This window comes from Cryptomeria japonica, chromosome 11 (assembly GCF_030272615.1).
Source record: "Cryptomeria japonica chromosome 11, Sugi_1.0, whole genome shotgun sequence".
Lineage (NCBI taxonomy): Eukaryota > Viridiplantae > Streptophyta > Pinopsida > Cupressales > Cupressaceae > Cryptomeria > Cryptomeria japonica.
Window position 1 is genome coordinate 584,820,978 of NC_081415.1, and position 15,172 is coordinate 584,836,149.

Sequence of the window (15,172 nt, forward strand, 5' to 3'; positions counted from 1 at the left end):
GTTGCAGATCCGGGAGAAGCAGACTGAGACCGACCTTCCCACCAAATTTCAGAGCAAAAGACCAGGATAGGGGCGTGGGGCGCCCTGGTCCTGCCAAGACAGGGGCACCGGGTGCCCTGGTCCCTGGGACAGGGGTGCTGGGCGCCCTGGTCCTTCTGACAGACAGCATTTTCAGCATTTTTGACAGCTTTTCCAGAGTGCAAAACAGCAATTTTCGGAGCAGTTTCAGGGGCAGAATCAGGACAATGGCGCCCGCAGAATCAGGACAGTGGCGCTCGCGCCCCTGTCCCGAACATTTTCAGTCAGATTTTAACTCCGGGTACGCATTTGCATTCTTGTCTTGTCCTTGTGTTTACAGCTTTCCATCATTTAAGTTCAATTCTGTAATCTTGTTATTAGTTCATACTTGCACTTTGGGGTTAGGGATTGAACTTGCATCATTTCATCTTTCAATTACAACAAAGGAATAGAAATCCTAATAGGTAGCCCATGGCTCTCTCTTCCACAAAAAGAAGTAGCCAATTGTGTGATACCTCTAGGCTCTTTCGTATTCCACAAGTGTGTGGTTGAAAGTGAGATTAGGGCATGTTTGCTTAGTGTCACTTTTTCTCCTACACATTTTGGTGAACCCGACGTGAACTCCAATCTTCTCTAATTTATGTTTTCAAATTTGAGTGTTTATGCTATTTCAAATTCAAATTTGTATTTACAAGTTTCAATTTCTTGCAAGATTCAAAAAATTTAGAGGAAATTTTTGCTAAAACCCTAATTTTTCAATTCAAAGTTGAACTTGTGGATAGCTTAATTGGGATCAATAATGTCAAATCTGATTTAGGAACTCATTTGAATCATAAATTTCATTTTCTAAATCTACATTCTAAGTGCTTGCATTGGTTAAAATTAAACATTTCCTTCTATTTTGCATGTGTTATCATTTGAAAGAGGAAAATTGTTGTCATGATGCATTCATTTCAGAGATGTGATAATGGGTTAGCTTCCCTTGTTTCAATTTTTCCTTCTCCTAAAGAACTTCCCCCTATCTATAACAACATTTTAGTAGCTAAAAGAGTTGCTACCAATCCCTTTGAGACTCTCCCATGCTCTAAGGATGAAGACTTTAAGAGTGATCTTGACAACTCTCCTAAAATGTGCCCTTCCTATTTAGCTATCCTAGAGGAAGAGAATGATATCATAAACACCTCTCTTAATGTTACTTTACCTTCCCTACATGATGCCTCTTTAAGTGAAAAGGTATTGATGGACATTGATTTATTTTCTCCTAAAGTTGGTCCTTCCAATGGGGGCATGTTAGTGCAACAAGAGGTTATGAACACTTCTTTCAAAGATCTCCTTCCTAAGCATGAATCTTTGGAGAAATATGTTCATGTTCCTCCTAAAAAAAACTCCCTTCATGAGGATCCTTTTGTGCAAGAAGATGACATTATCCCTACATTTCCTAGTGATGGCCTTTCCTTTTCCAACAAAACTCCCACTAGAGATGACGAATTAATGGTAAATGCTTACCCTTCTCCTAAAGTTGATCTTACCCATAAGCATCCCTTAGAGAAAGAAGATGAAATAATAAGCAATTACCCTAATTCTCTCTCCCCTAAAGATCATATTGAACATATTTTGAGGAAAGGGGATGAGTTTAACACATCTATTGATGCTCTCCCTCCTAAGGATGAGGAATTAATAAACAATGTTATCTCCTCTCCCGAAATTGACAATACTTCAAACATTCCTTTCAACAACCTCACTATTTGGGATGAACCATTGGAAGAAGGTGTAGATTATTCTCTCTCCCTTGATAGTTTCTCACCTTCCTTGAATATCAATTATTCTCCCTCTAAAAAAGCATCTCCCTCTCCTCAACTTGGTTCTACTCATAAGGATACCCTAGTTCAAAGCAAGATGGTTAACATCTCTTTCAAAGATCTCCCTCTCAAAAGTGAGACTTTAGAGAGTAATGTTGATCCTTCTCCTAGAGAGTTTATTCCCCATGTAGGTCATTTAATGATAGAGGATGATATGACCTTTCCTCTTCCTACTAGAACATCAATGCCTATCCCTTGTCTCTCTCCTAAAATTGATAAAATTTTAGTGCAAGAGAAGACTATCAATAATGCTTCCAACACTTCTGTTCATTCCTCTAAACCATCCTCAATCAATTTGATACATGTGAATGAGACAGCTAACAAACCTCTCTTCACTGTCCAAGGTGCTTGTCCTTCTCAAAATCCTCAACCTTTAAATAAGCCTATCTTAGTGGTTCAAGGTGGTTATGCTAATGATTCTTTTTGCACTCCTAACAAACCTATTATTACTGTGCAAGGAGGTTATTCTTCTAAGAGCCCTTATGAGTATGCTAAACAACTGACTAGAGAGAGTTATCATGCGGTTGCTCATACCTATAACACAAGAAACAATAGGCAACCTAATCCTCCTCCAGTTATTCCAACTTCACTTCCTCCTTCCCAACCTATTCTTCCTCAAGCTCCTCGTATTTCACAAGTTCTTGGTAAGGAATATGATCTCATAGAACAACTTAAAACTACCCCTGCTAAGATATCCCTTTGGGATTTGATCCAAACTTCTTCTGCTCATCATGGAATGTTACAAGATGAATTGAAAGATTTGAATGTTCCTCCACCGAATACATCTAGTAATATAGCATCTTTAGTTAACTCTGTGATGAATCCTAAAGCTCAAATTGTGTTTACCCAAGATGAGTTGCCTACTAGTGAAATTCAACAACAATATGATCCCTTGATGATTGTGGTTATCATAAATGACACGGCTATAAGACGAACACTAGTAGATAATGGCTCTGGCCTTAATGTGTGTAGCATTAATCTATTGCATAAGATGAATGTGGATACATCCCTTATTGAGCCTGACTCTCGTCCCATTCGAGGCTTTGATAATGTGGCTAAGTCTTCATTAGGTATTATCACCTTACCCATCACAGTGGGACCTGTTACTTTGCCTACTCCTATCCATGTTATGTCGGGGAATCTAACATACAACTTGTTATTAGGGAGACCTTGGATTCACAGTATGCAAGTTGTCCCCTCTACATTGCATAGACAAGTTAAATTCATTTATAACAATAAGACATATACCTTGATAGGTGATACTAAACTTCAGGCTTGTTTGCAAACATCTACTTCCAAAGGGAGTTCTTCTAAGCCTTCCTCTTCTAGTAATGACTCTTTGAACAAGATACCTATGGATGAATCATTACCCTCTAATAATCAAAATTCTTTGGATGAGTCTAAAGCTCCTGAAGAAGATCCTTCTCGACTTGAATCTACACATGAAAAGGCCTTTGATCCTGAGAAGGTTCTCGCAGAAGACAATTGGGGATCTCTTGATTTTAATCCCACCTTTGTAGGTGAGTATAGGGTTCCTCCTAGAGAGCTTGAACTTAAAAAGAAGGAAGAAACTAGAGATCAATTTGTCTTACATGAACCTATGAGCAATAATTTTGTGGCTGCTTCTCAAACTTCTTCTCCTCACACCTCTAATTATGAAGAGTTTGATTCTTTGTCTTATGAAAAACCACCCTCTCTTCCTGAAATGGCTGATCATTATGGTCATGGTTTTCGCATTTTTTCTAAGCATGGGTATCATGGAAAAGGTTGTGGTGCTCATGAACAAGGGATAAAAGTTCCTCTAGAGACTAATTTTCACAATTATGCCTTTGGACTTGGCTATAATCCCTGCAAACGTACCAAAGCATCTAAAAGACCATCTCTCAATGTGAATGCTATATTTAGTGATGATGATCTCACTTCAACTAAATCATCTTCTACTTCTGTCAATTCTCATGCCCCTCATAAGGAAATCTTGGCGATGAATAAATCTCTTTATGACTCCCCTCAAATATCTAGATCCACTTATGAATCTTTATCTCCTATTCATCATAAAGTCCTTTCCTCTAGGGATAAGGCTCTAATAAATTACACTCATCCCTCTTCTAAGATTTCATGTGACTTTTCTTCTTCAATTTTTATCATTTTATACATGTTTTTGATCTCACTTATAGTTGAGCATTTAACATGTCATATTCAAATACCTCATTTAGTCTGTCATGTCTTTAAATAACATTAATGGCTATTATGTTGCTCATCATTATGTGACATTGGTAGCTCATTTACTGGGGGCTCATTGTCATTCATGATGGTACAATTTCAAGTGCAATCATATTTTTTGAAGCAACATAATAGCCTAATTTTCTTGTTCCTATGGGGACAAGAATGATTTCATACATCTCTTCTTTTGCTTATGTCCAAATCTCTCCCTAGAAGATTGTGTAAGTCCTTCTCATTATCCTTATCCTTGGGAGGCAATGATCTTTCCTTATTTTTATCTAAGGATCCACTTTTTCCTATTTCGTGGATGGTGTGAACATTATTACTTGATGTTATTCCTTGTATGCATTTGTTGTTGTTTGTTCAAGGATTCTCTCTTACAAGAGGTGTAAGTCCTTGACTACAACCTCTTTTGCACTTGGTAAAATACATCCATAACGAATTCACTCTCCTAATTGGGTTAAAAAGAGCGTCATCCTTCATTAAGAATCACTTTCACCTCGCAAAAGAAGGAAGTATGGCATTCTTATTCTCCTCTTTGTCTTATTCTAGAAGATGTTATATTTATCTAAGACAATTCCTCTTGGGGATAGGTGTCTTTTTTACAAAGATCTCTTCTCCTCTAAGGATCTCCTTTACACATACTACGGGATATCCCTTCTCAACTATCTTATCCTTGCTTAAAGAGTGCAAAACTCTCTTGCTTGGATCTATGACATTGTTGTATTTTTGGGGTATCTTCTTTTGTGATGAAGGTAGGTATCCTTAATCTACTTTGCTTATGACATAAACATTACACTTTTTGAGCAATGGGTCATTCTCGAAACCAGAGCACAGACTCTTAGAGCGAGATGTCTCCATTTTTCTTTTATGCAAGGTGATTATTCTCGGAACCAGAGCACGGACTCTTAGAGCGAGATGTCACGCTTTTGTACTATACATATATAGGTTGTAGCATACTCGGGCATAGACTCCTATGAGATGCTTCTAACCTCCCTTACACACACATGCACGAGGTCGAGTGGAACTAGCGGCATAAGGCTAGAATTTCTCACTCTCCTCCCTTACATGGATCACCTAGATAGACTCTAGGGGCTAGTTTTCCATGTCCTCTTTTCCATGGATCACCTAGACAAGATCTAGGGGCGAGAAGTCCATGTTTTCTCTTTCACTATTCTTCTCATGGATCACCAATGTGTGTATTCATGCTTTTTTTTTCCTTCTCTTTGCATTTTTGTTTCCATTTACATCCTTCATCTTGTGTTAGAGAACTCTCAAATCTTCACACTCTTTGTTGTGTTGGAATTGAGATTTAGTCCTCTTTCTTACCAAATGATTCTCCATTAGTTTTTGATCTCATATCAAATCTTCTTGTGAGCATTTGTCATCAATATTCTTTAACAATTCGAAGTGGTAAACATGATACCCTGTTTCAACTCACTAAAATTAGCAAGCCGAAACAGGGGGGGGCATATAGCTACCCTCAAATTTTCATCACCTTCCTTAGTAAGCATTAGGTGATTTTGTGATCTAACGTGTGGTTTTGTAGGGTGCGATTCCTAACTGTGTACTGCAGATACCGCTGGGGGCTTCGTTCGACAGACTTATGGATATATCCTTTTTCAAATAATGTTTACTTTTCTGTACTTTAGCTTGCATATGCACGTAGTTTTCATATGACCACTAAAGTGGGGGCTAAATGTAGCATCGTAAATTGTACACACTTGCTAGGGTGGTACAATTTCACACCTAGTTTAGCACACGCCTTGGCGCATTTTGCATCTTGCATTGCATTTCCCCTTTAGCACTTAATTAATCAAATTAATTAGGTCTAAGGTTCTATTTTATCATTTCCCACATCATAAAGTTGGGCCCTTTCATTAAAGTGTGTCCTTTTCATTTTATTCTTCCAATACATCATTTAATCAAAAACCCTAATTAAGTCCTATTTTGAGCTTGGGGGCTTGGTTTCGGGGGTCAAAACATCTCAAAATCACCTGTAACTTCGGGATTCTCTCTAAAATCATCATATTCGATGGCCCTGAAAATTTGGTGAAAAGTTGTCGGGACCATGGCGCCCGTGCACATGGTCCCGGACATTTTTCCCGAAATTTTGGGAGCACGATCCAATCATAAAATAAAGCTTAACCCCAAGAAATTGGTGGGATATTCAATCTCTAGGTTGGCCAAAAGTCGAAATTAAGGCCTAGGGTTTCATACATAAGAGCTCTCTTTCTTCATTTGAAGGGATCCGAATTTTTGATTTCAGGACCTCATATGCAGTGAAAGAGCAGATCTTTGAAGACTTCAACAACATTCAACATCCTTCTATGAAGCATTCATCAATTTCATTCATCCATTTAGGGCTTGGAAGACATTGAAGAACAATAGGAGATTACCGACTGAAGATTGGCTTGTACTCCTCCCTTGAGGGTTGGGTATGATTTCATGTTGTTTTCATGTCTTTGCATAAGCTTCAATATATCCTTTATTCATGCTTTAGATCACTTTGCATCTTGATTTAGAGCATTTACATTATCATTTACAAGTAATTAGGGTTTACTTTCTAGGTTGCTCTAGTTTGCTTTCTTGCATTTAAGGACCTTGCACACACACTAGGTCTGCACACACAATACATTTTACAATACAACTTGGCTATTCGCGGAGGTGGAAATCACCGAAGCAGGGGTTTGACTAAGGCAAAACCCTATATAGCCACCCAAACACCTTTTTAGATATAAGTGCAGGTTTCGGGACTCGGACGATGCCGCAGGTTGCAGATCTGGGAGAAGCGGACTGAGACCGACCTTCCCACCAAATTTCAGAGCAAAAGACCAGGACAGGGGTGTGGGGCACCCTGGTCCTACCAGGACAGGGGCGCTGGGTGCCCTGGTCCCTGGGACAGGGGCGCTGGGCGCCCTGGTCCTCCTGACAGACAGCATTTTCAGCATTTTTGATAGCTTTTCCAGAGTGCAAAACAGTAGTTTTCGGAGCAGTTTCAGGGGCAGAATCAGGACAGTGGCGCCCACGCCCCCGTCCCGAACATTTTCAGTCAGATTTTAACTCCGGGTACGCATTTGCATTCTTGTCTTGTCCTTGTGTTTACAGCTTTCCATCATTTAAGTTCAATTCTGTAATCTTGTTATTAGTTCATACTTGCACTTTGGGGTTAGGGATTGAACTTGCATCATTTCATCTTTCAATTACAACAAAGGAATAGAAATCCTAATAGGTAGCCCGTGGCTCTCTCTTCCACAAAAAGAAGTAGCCAATTGTGTGATACCTCTAGGCTCTTTCGTATTCCACAAGTGTGTGGTTGAAAGTGAGATTAGGGCATGTTTGCTTAGTGTCACTTTTTCTCCTACACACCAACAATCTCCCCCTTTGGCATTGATGGCAACACTTAGGAAAATTTTGACATCTAAGTGTTTTACAATAAAGAATATGCCATAATCAAAATTACTCCCCCTAAGCATATACACTATCCCTTTTACAGAAAATGTAATGTATACTACTCTTTAACAGAAATAACATGAAAGTATACATAAAAACATCAAAATTTGTATACTTCTCCCCATTTGCCAACAATGACAAAAATATTGCAGACTAACCCCTGTTTCATTAGTATTAAAATAATAAGTGTTTATGATAGTAAAGAGTAAAATTTGTCAAAAACTAATTTAAAGTTCTACAAAAATTGCTTCATGGATAAGGACCATGACTCAAGTAGGGATGTAGCCACCTCTTTCTTTGTCTACATCTGGGAGACCCGTTTTTCCATGGCATCTATCGTGCTCATTTCTTGAGTGATCATTAGGCATGAATATTTAGATAGCATTTTTGGAGAATTTGCAGTCTTGGTAGTAGAACCAGTTGAAGTTTCTACAAATTTCGTGTCCAGTTGCTTACCTCTGCCTCTAGTCTTGCAGACTGAAGTTGAAGCCGGTGAACAGTTTGTCCAAATGTGGAGGAGTCATATGGCATCTTGAAGGTGCTAATAAATGACTGCATATCAGTTTGCAGTTTTTCCTTCTGAGTGACCACATCATCACGAAATAAATGAGGTCGACAAATCTTGCTGAGTAGTAGATTACCCTCATTTATTGCATCTCTAATGTCCTTTTGTGCCTTCTGGAGATCAGACCAAAGCTTTGTTAACTTTCTCACCAAGGCAGTGTCCAGAGCCTTTTGATGTTCCTTCTTGGCATTTTCTTTTGCAACCTCTTCCGGGCTTTGCACCTGGTCTTCTACAAATATACATAAGAGCTTCAATTGTGCAAGTGAGGAATTGGTACTGGGAAGGTTCGCACCGAGTATCAAACCGGTAAGAGTGTCCACCGTAGCTTGGATAACATCTTCCTCCCTTTTCCTCCTTAGAGCATCCAATCGCTCTTGAGCAAGCTTAATGCTCTATAGTATCTCCGATTCATTTGCAGACTGGAGGTCAATAGGACTGGTAATGTTAGCCAGTTTAGCCTGACTATCTGTTGCCATTGGGATCTCCACATGTGTTCTCTTTGCCGCTGCTTCCTTGTCCTTGGCTTTTTGCTTATCTTCTTGAGCCTTCCTCTGCTCCTCTTCTTCTTTCTTTCTTTTCTCTTCTTCTTGTCTCTTCTCCTCATCTTTTTGCTTCTTCTCTTCTTCAACCTTCTTCTCCTCCTCTTCCTTATTTCTCTTCTCCTCTTCCTGTTTCTTCTCTTCCTCTTTCCGCTTCTCCTCTTCTTTCTTTTCCTCTTCTCTTCTCTTCTTCTCCTCTTCTTTCTTTTCCTCTTCCTTCTTCTTCTTCTCTTCTTCTTTTCTCTTATCCTCTTCATATTTCTTCTTTTCCTCCTTTTGTTTCTTATCCTCTTCCTCTTTCCTCTTTTCCTCCTTTTGTCTCTTATCCTCTTCATCTGCCTATTTCTTCTTCTCTTCTTCCTATTGCTTCTTTTCTTCTTCTGCCTACTTCTCCTATCCTATTTCTTCTGATGGTGTACCCTGAGTAACTTTTTCACCATCTAAGGCATCAACATCAATGGGGTCCATTTGTTCTATGACCGGTTCTCCTTCACTGTTATACACCTCATCTGGTTTGCCAGTTTCCAATTCTTGCTTAGCTTTCCTGTTGGCTTCAGCCACTTGATGCATCTTTAGAGCTTCTTGAGCATGAGTATGTGTATCTTTTATCACTTCATGAACCTTTCCTTCCAGTAACAGGAGTCTTCTTCTTCTCATGAAGAAGAGGCCTTTGTATTTATTCATAACTTCAAAAAGTTCTGAATTTGATACATCAAGAAAATATTGAGCAAATATTTCCTACCTCATTTCCTGTTCCTTTTCTATGGCAATGCACCATTTGTCGTCTAAAGAATTATACAAAGAATCCAGTGTCTCAGATCTAATTTCTGAAGGTGACCGATCATTTACACACAAATACTTAATGATTTTATGTTCAACTTCTTCCTTTTCATTATCATTGAAGTCATCAAAACAATCAATTAAATCATTTAGCGATTTTCTCCTAATATTCTTTATAGTTCTTTGACAATGTGTCAAAGGTTTGTAAGAAGAAATATCAATATTTACCGGTGCAGATGTTGCTGGTTCATTCTTTGTCTTTTTCTTCATTTGCCTAGTCTTCTTCTTAGGTGGTTCTTCTGACACAGTTTCTTCTGAGTCCAGTGTACTACTTTTTGTCTTCTGTTTCCTTTCAAAGACTTTGGTAGGTGCAACTTCTAGTTTCTTTTTAGCTGGTGACCCCTTGGTCACTTTGGGACTGGCTGCAGTAGCTGGTGTTGATGCTGAAGGCACTGCCTTTCCTTTCTATTCTGAGGGTTCTACAACTAGTGTAACCCTTTCCAAATAGGTGCCAATTCTCTTTGCCTTAGGATCAAGGGGTGAGGCGATTAGGGTAGAAGCATACCCATTCAACATATCATACATTACCTCATAACCCATAGGCTCCACTTCTTCCTGCCTAGGCTCAACGACCTCCGTTATGCATTCATCCACTTTGATGGTGAAGAAGATATCTTCCTCATACTTTTTGACTATGTCACCGGATATCCTTATCCTTTGGCTCATCTTGCATTTGAACTCATCAAAGTATTTGTTTAGTGCTTCCAGATAGCCGGTTCCAACCGCTTGTAGACTTTCCTTGATTTTTTTTCTCACTGGTTGGTCGACAGACCACTAAATATCACCTACTCTTGGAAAGTAGCCTTGGAAGTAAAAGAACAAACCAACCAGTAGTTGTCTGAACTTAAATCTTAGTGCATTGTCCTGTTTGATCGACTTAAGATTCAACATAAGTTGTCTTTGCATACAATTGCACAGATCAAACGATGCATCTTCCTTGATCATCCTGTAAGCGGCATTTATCACTGCAGTAGAGACAAAATTATTTTTGCTAGCAGAGAATGTTTGGTAACCTATCGCCATGCAGGCATACTTGACCAGATCGTCCTTGATTGAGTTGATGGTCATTCCACGTGAGTCACTCACTGAACTGGTGAGCTTGGACATTTTAGTCTTGCTGGCCTTCCTTAGGGCTGGTACTTCCCCTGTGTTACAGAAACTGGTGATGGCATGAATCGCTATAGGTGTGATATCATGCGTCCACTCTAGGTACATCTTAACACCGTGTACCCTACTTAGAATAATATGAATGTGATCATCCAAAATTTCTTCAAGAAAATAAACTGCGTTATGAAGTTTCTTCTTTTCTAGAATGTTGAATTCTAGTTTAATCTTCTTATCCTTTCTGTAGAATAAACTCAGCTAGGAATGGATTACAAGAGACCCTAGGTCTTCGATTTTGCAATCTATGTAATCGGAAATGCCTTCTTCCACTATAACACTAGTAGGTACTTGAGACAGGGCATTGTATTTTGAATTTCATTTAATGAAGTCCATAGAATCAATGGGTGTACTAGAGCTATCATGTGATGCAAAAACCATGATAAACAGAGAATTTTGAAGAATACCTTTGTAGATTGAAATTTAGGGCTTTGCATTTGAACTACGCTTCACACTCCTTTGGTTGCAGAGATACCGCTTTGCACTCTACTCTCCTTTAGTAGATGTTAGCTTCAGATTCTTCTTCAAGTTTTTGATAGACTCCTTGAATCACTGTGTAAATCGCTTTTCTTTTCTCTGGACTTGAAAAAATTCTTCGCTCGAAAAATGATAAGTGAGAAATGACTTGAAAATTCCTTTTAAATAGGTTCTCTACCTACTATAATAAATGCTCCACTATTAGGGCGTAAACCCTAATTTTCCTTTTACCATTTCCGGTCTTCTGCCAACTGACAGGTATCTCATACCAGTTAAGGTCTTTTATCGATGTCAACCAGGGGTTCGAAGTATTTCATCGTTTGCTCCCCCTAAGATTTTCTTATGCTTAGTTTGTCGATTCCGTGATTTCCACACTAGGTGCAAAAACTGGTTCTTCATGCAACACCGTTGGTTTATTTTTCCAGGTTTTGTTCATATCCGCTTGAACAGTTTCAATATCAATCTTTCCTTCTGGAGTGAGCGGTATGTCATCTGATATGTTCTTTCTTGTTCTGCAGAATCTGGCAATGTGACCCAGTTTGTTGCAATGATAGCAGACCATTCCAGGTGCTCTCCATGGTCCATTATTCATGTTAGCATTCTTCCTCCTGCAGGTTGCAGCAGTGTGACCATGACAATGACAAATCAAAAAATTTGCTCTCCTTCCAGTTGCCGCTTGATAGCCACCGCTACCTGACTGATGATTAAAGGTATTGAACCGGTTGGGATTCTGGTTCACAAAAGGTTCCGAACCAACTCCTTGAGTCCTCTGAGGATATCTTCCAGTGTTGTTCATAACAGACCTGCATTCAAATGCTCTATGCCCAAACCTATTGCATGCATAACAATTACCATTGAATCTATTGGATCTAGGCTTATCATTTAGAAAATAAGGAAAATTATTGTAAGCCTTACTTCTACATACATTAGCAGTGTGTCCTTCCTTGAGACAGTTAAAGCAAACATGTTTAAACTTTTTCTTACCTTTATCCTTTGATGTCGATTGTTTCTTTGATGCTCCATCTTTTGTTCCAAAGACCTCTCACCTTTCTCATAATCAGAGAAATCAAGTCCATTGGTATTCTTTACTGGTTTAGCCGATTCAAGCTTCTGTTCTAGCTTGACAATACTCTTATTGAATTTGGCAAGTATTTCCTTTGACTCAGTGAGTTCTTTGGAAATAGCAGCATTGGATTCCTTCAAGGTTGCATTCTTAGAAGTAGCCATGTTTAGTTCTCCTTACATGTCTTCCTTTTCCACTTTGCTCACATGGAGTTGAGTGGTTAGGGCACTGATCTCTTGCTTCAGTTTGGAGATTTCATGATCTTTGTGTTTTACCAGTTCTTTAGCTTTCCTCTAGTTCTCAAGCTCTTGGCACATTCGAATAGTCACTACTTCCAACTCCTTTCTTAGGTTGGAATTGGATTCATTCATCTTTTCTACTTCTTGAATTTGGGCTTCCATGTCTGCTTCATCAGAGGAACTATTTTCAGTTAGCTCCATCAATTTTTCAGCATGTTCTCTCCTTTTTGCCTGAGATGCCTTATACTTGACCATAAGATCATCATAGGCTTTCTCAGACTGAGTGAGTCGACGAGTAAGTTCCCTCACAGTGTATTCCCCCATATCTCTTTCCAAGTGGTTAAACTTATAGAAAGGTTGGCTCTGATACCAATTGATGAATACTAAGAGGGGGGGGTGAATTAGTATGCCAAAAATTATTGTACTTAAACACTTTACTAGTCTAGCAGTAAACCGGTAAAATAGTTTAGCAAACAAACCAGTTAGCACACATGCAAACCAAATAGCAAATAATGCATTCACCCACAGAAGCACAATCACCATAACACAAGAGATTTTGATGTGGAAACCCAAATGGGAAAAACCACGGTGAGATGAAACTCACAAGTAACTATCTGCAGAATAGGAACCAGACCAGTTAAGGTCATACAATGTTCTTTACCAAAACAGACCCTGTTAGGAATCTCAATCTCTGTTAGGAGATAAGTCCGATTAAGGACTACCTTGCTAGAGGATTTTAGATCCACAGATGTGAACCACCTTGTTAAAGGATTTTCAAAAGGTTTTTTGGCCCTACCTGGTTAAGGGCTTCAGACTTGTCGAAGATGTGAGTAATCAACAAGTGAGTGATCTAGTAAATAGCACAGATTGCTTGGTTAGATCCTCGATAGCTCATTCCTAATGCATTCCAGCATTACTTCAGTCTTCAACACATTCACACTCTACTTTTTCTCACAGACCTGAACTTCTCTTCTATAATCACACTTACAAAAATTTATCAACCACCTTAAACCCTAGCAACAACCTAAAACCCTAGACATGATATCCTTATAAAGGAATCTGATTTCATATCGGTCCAATAGGATTACAATACAATTTCCTAGGTTCAATGCATCTAGACATATTTGGTAACACAACACAAAAAGCACCACCAAAGTGTCAGCACGGCCAAACAATCGGTGGATGGTAACTCATCACAAAATGTCGGTTGGTAACTCATCACAAAGTATTACCGGCTCAAACAAAATACCAGTTAAAGCAAAATACCAGTTGCCGGTTTGACAAAAATGAAGACTGGGAAATATGAGTTGTGCTGCTTTGTTCCTTCGTACCACTTGAGATCCTCGAGCCGCTTGGGATCTTCATACCGCTTGACCAGTAAACACTTTCTACAAAACACCAATAGTCTAAAGACTATAATACATCATATCAGTTGGAACAAATACCAATTGAGCTTTAACTCATACATACAAAAAGTGATCTTATAGCAGGTGTGTGTCCATCAATGACAATCACAACATAATCATCAAAAATGCCAACATATATATCTCTCTCAAACATTTTGAGGTGAAAAACTCAGAATGAACTGACATGAGAAGATATTTCCCGCTCAACCACCCTAAGCATCATGTGATTTAAAATAGATCCAAACATTGGGAATTGGAATGGTTTATCAACACAGTCCTCCAATGTGGCCCCAAATCGAGACGTAGGGTCTAATTTGGGAAGGTGATGATAGAAAGAGATGGAGAATCAAGGCTAAATCAAGCTTGTTAGGTACCAAAGTCTAGGAACACTTAAATGGGACCTAACCAAGCAAAAAATTTCATAGGGAATCAATTTATGATGCTATAGAGATTATTTTTCTAAAGTTCAAAATTCATGGATTAATTATTTAAAAATTTGGTTTTTTAGAAGTGTTTTCTCTTTCTCCTAGCCTATAATATAATTCACCTTATGTAAAATAGTACCATTGAAACGAAGATTAATAGAGGGTCAAAGTTTTCCTTTCTCTTGCAAATCTTGAATAAGCTAAAATATTTTATAATATGAAATGTATAAGTAATTCTATTAATAAAGGAATACTTGGCATAATAAAATAAAGTCTACACAATGTATAGATTGAATACAAATTTAACACAAGATTCAACTTAAGAGAACATTTTGACAATAAAATAAAAATAATACCACATTTATAATATAATGGGGAAATTCATCCATGTTATCAAGGAGATATTTAGAACACTTTTTGAAGCTATTTTGGTGAAATTAACTTGTCTTTCAACAATTATATTCACCCTATCACAAACATTTTATATATAGACAAGTGAGTAGCAAGAAAACATGTTTTATTTATGCACTCACATGGCATTTTCCAAAGCATGTGGTCAACTTTTACTTTACACCTTATTACAACCTTCATGTCAAAGTCTGCAAGCTTTCCAATTCAAATACTCAAGATAACTTATGTTCATGTGACTTCACATTAAATGCATTTTATATGACCTCCAAACTTCAATTTATTTCTCATATTGCATACTAAATAAAATATATACTCTCACAAGTGTAATATTGCACTTTAGGCTAAATCACAACTTTACATAATTATATATCCTATATAAAATACACAACACCTTTTTCTAACAAAAAAAAGCTAAAAAAGATTTTTTTGAGAATATCTAGCTTGAAAATGCTTCAAAACTATTTTAAAAATAATATAAAGAAATGAAATCCAATTT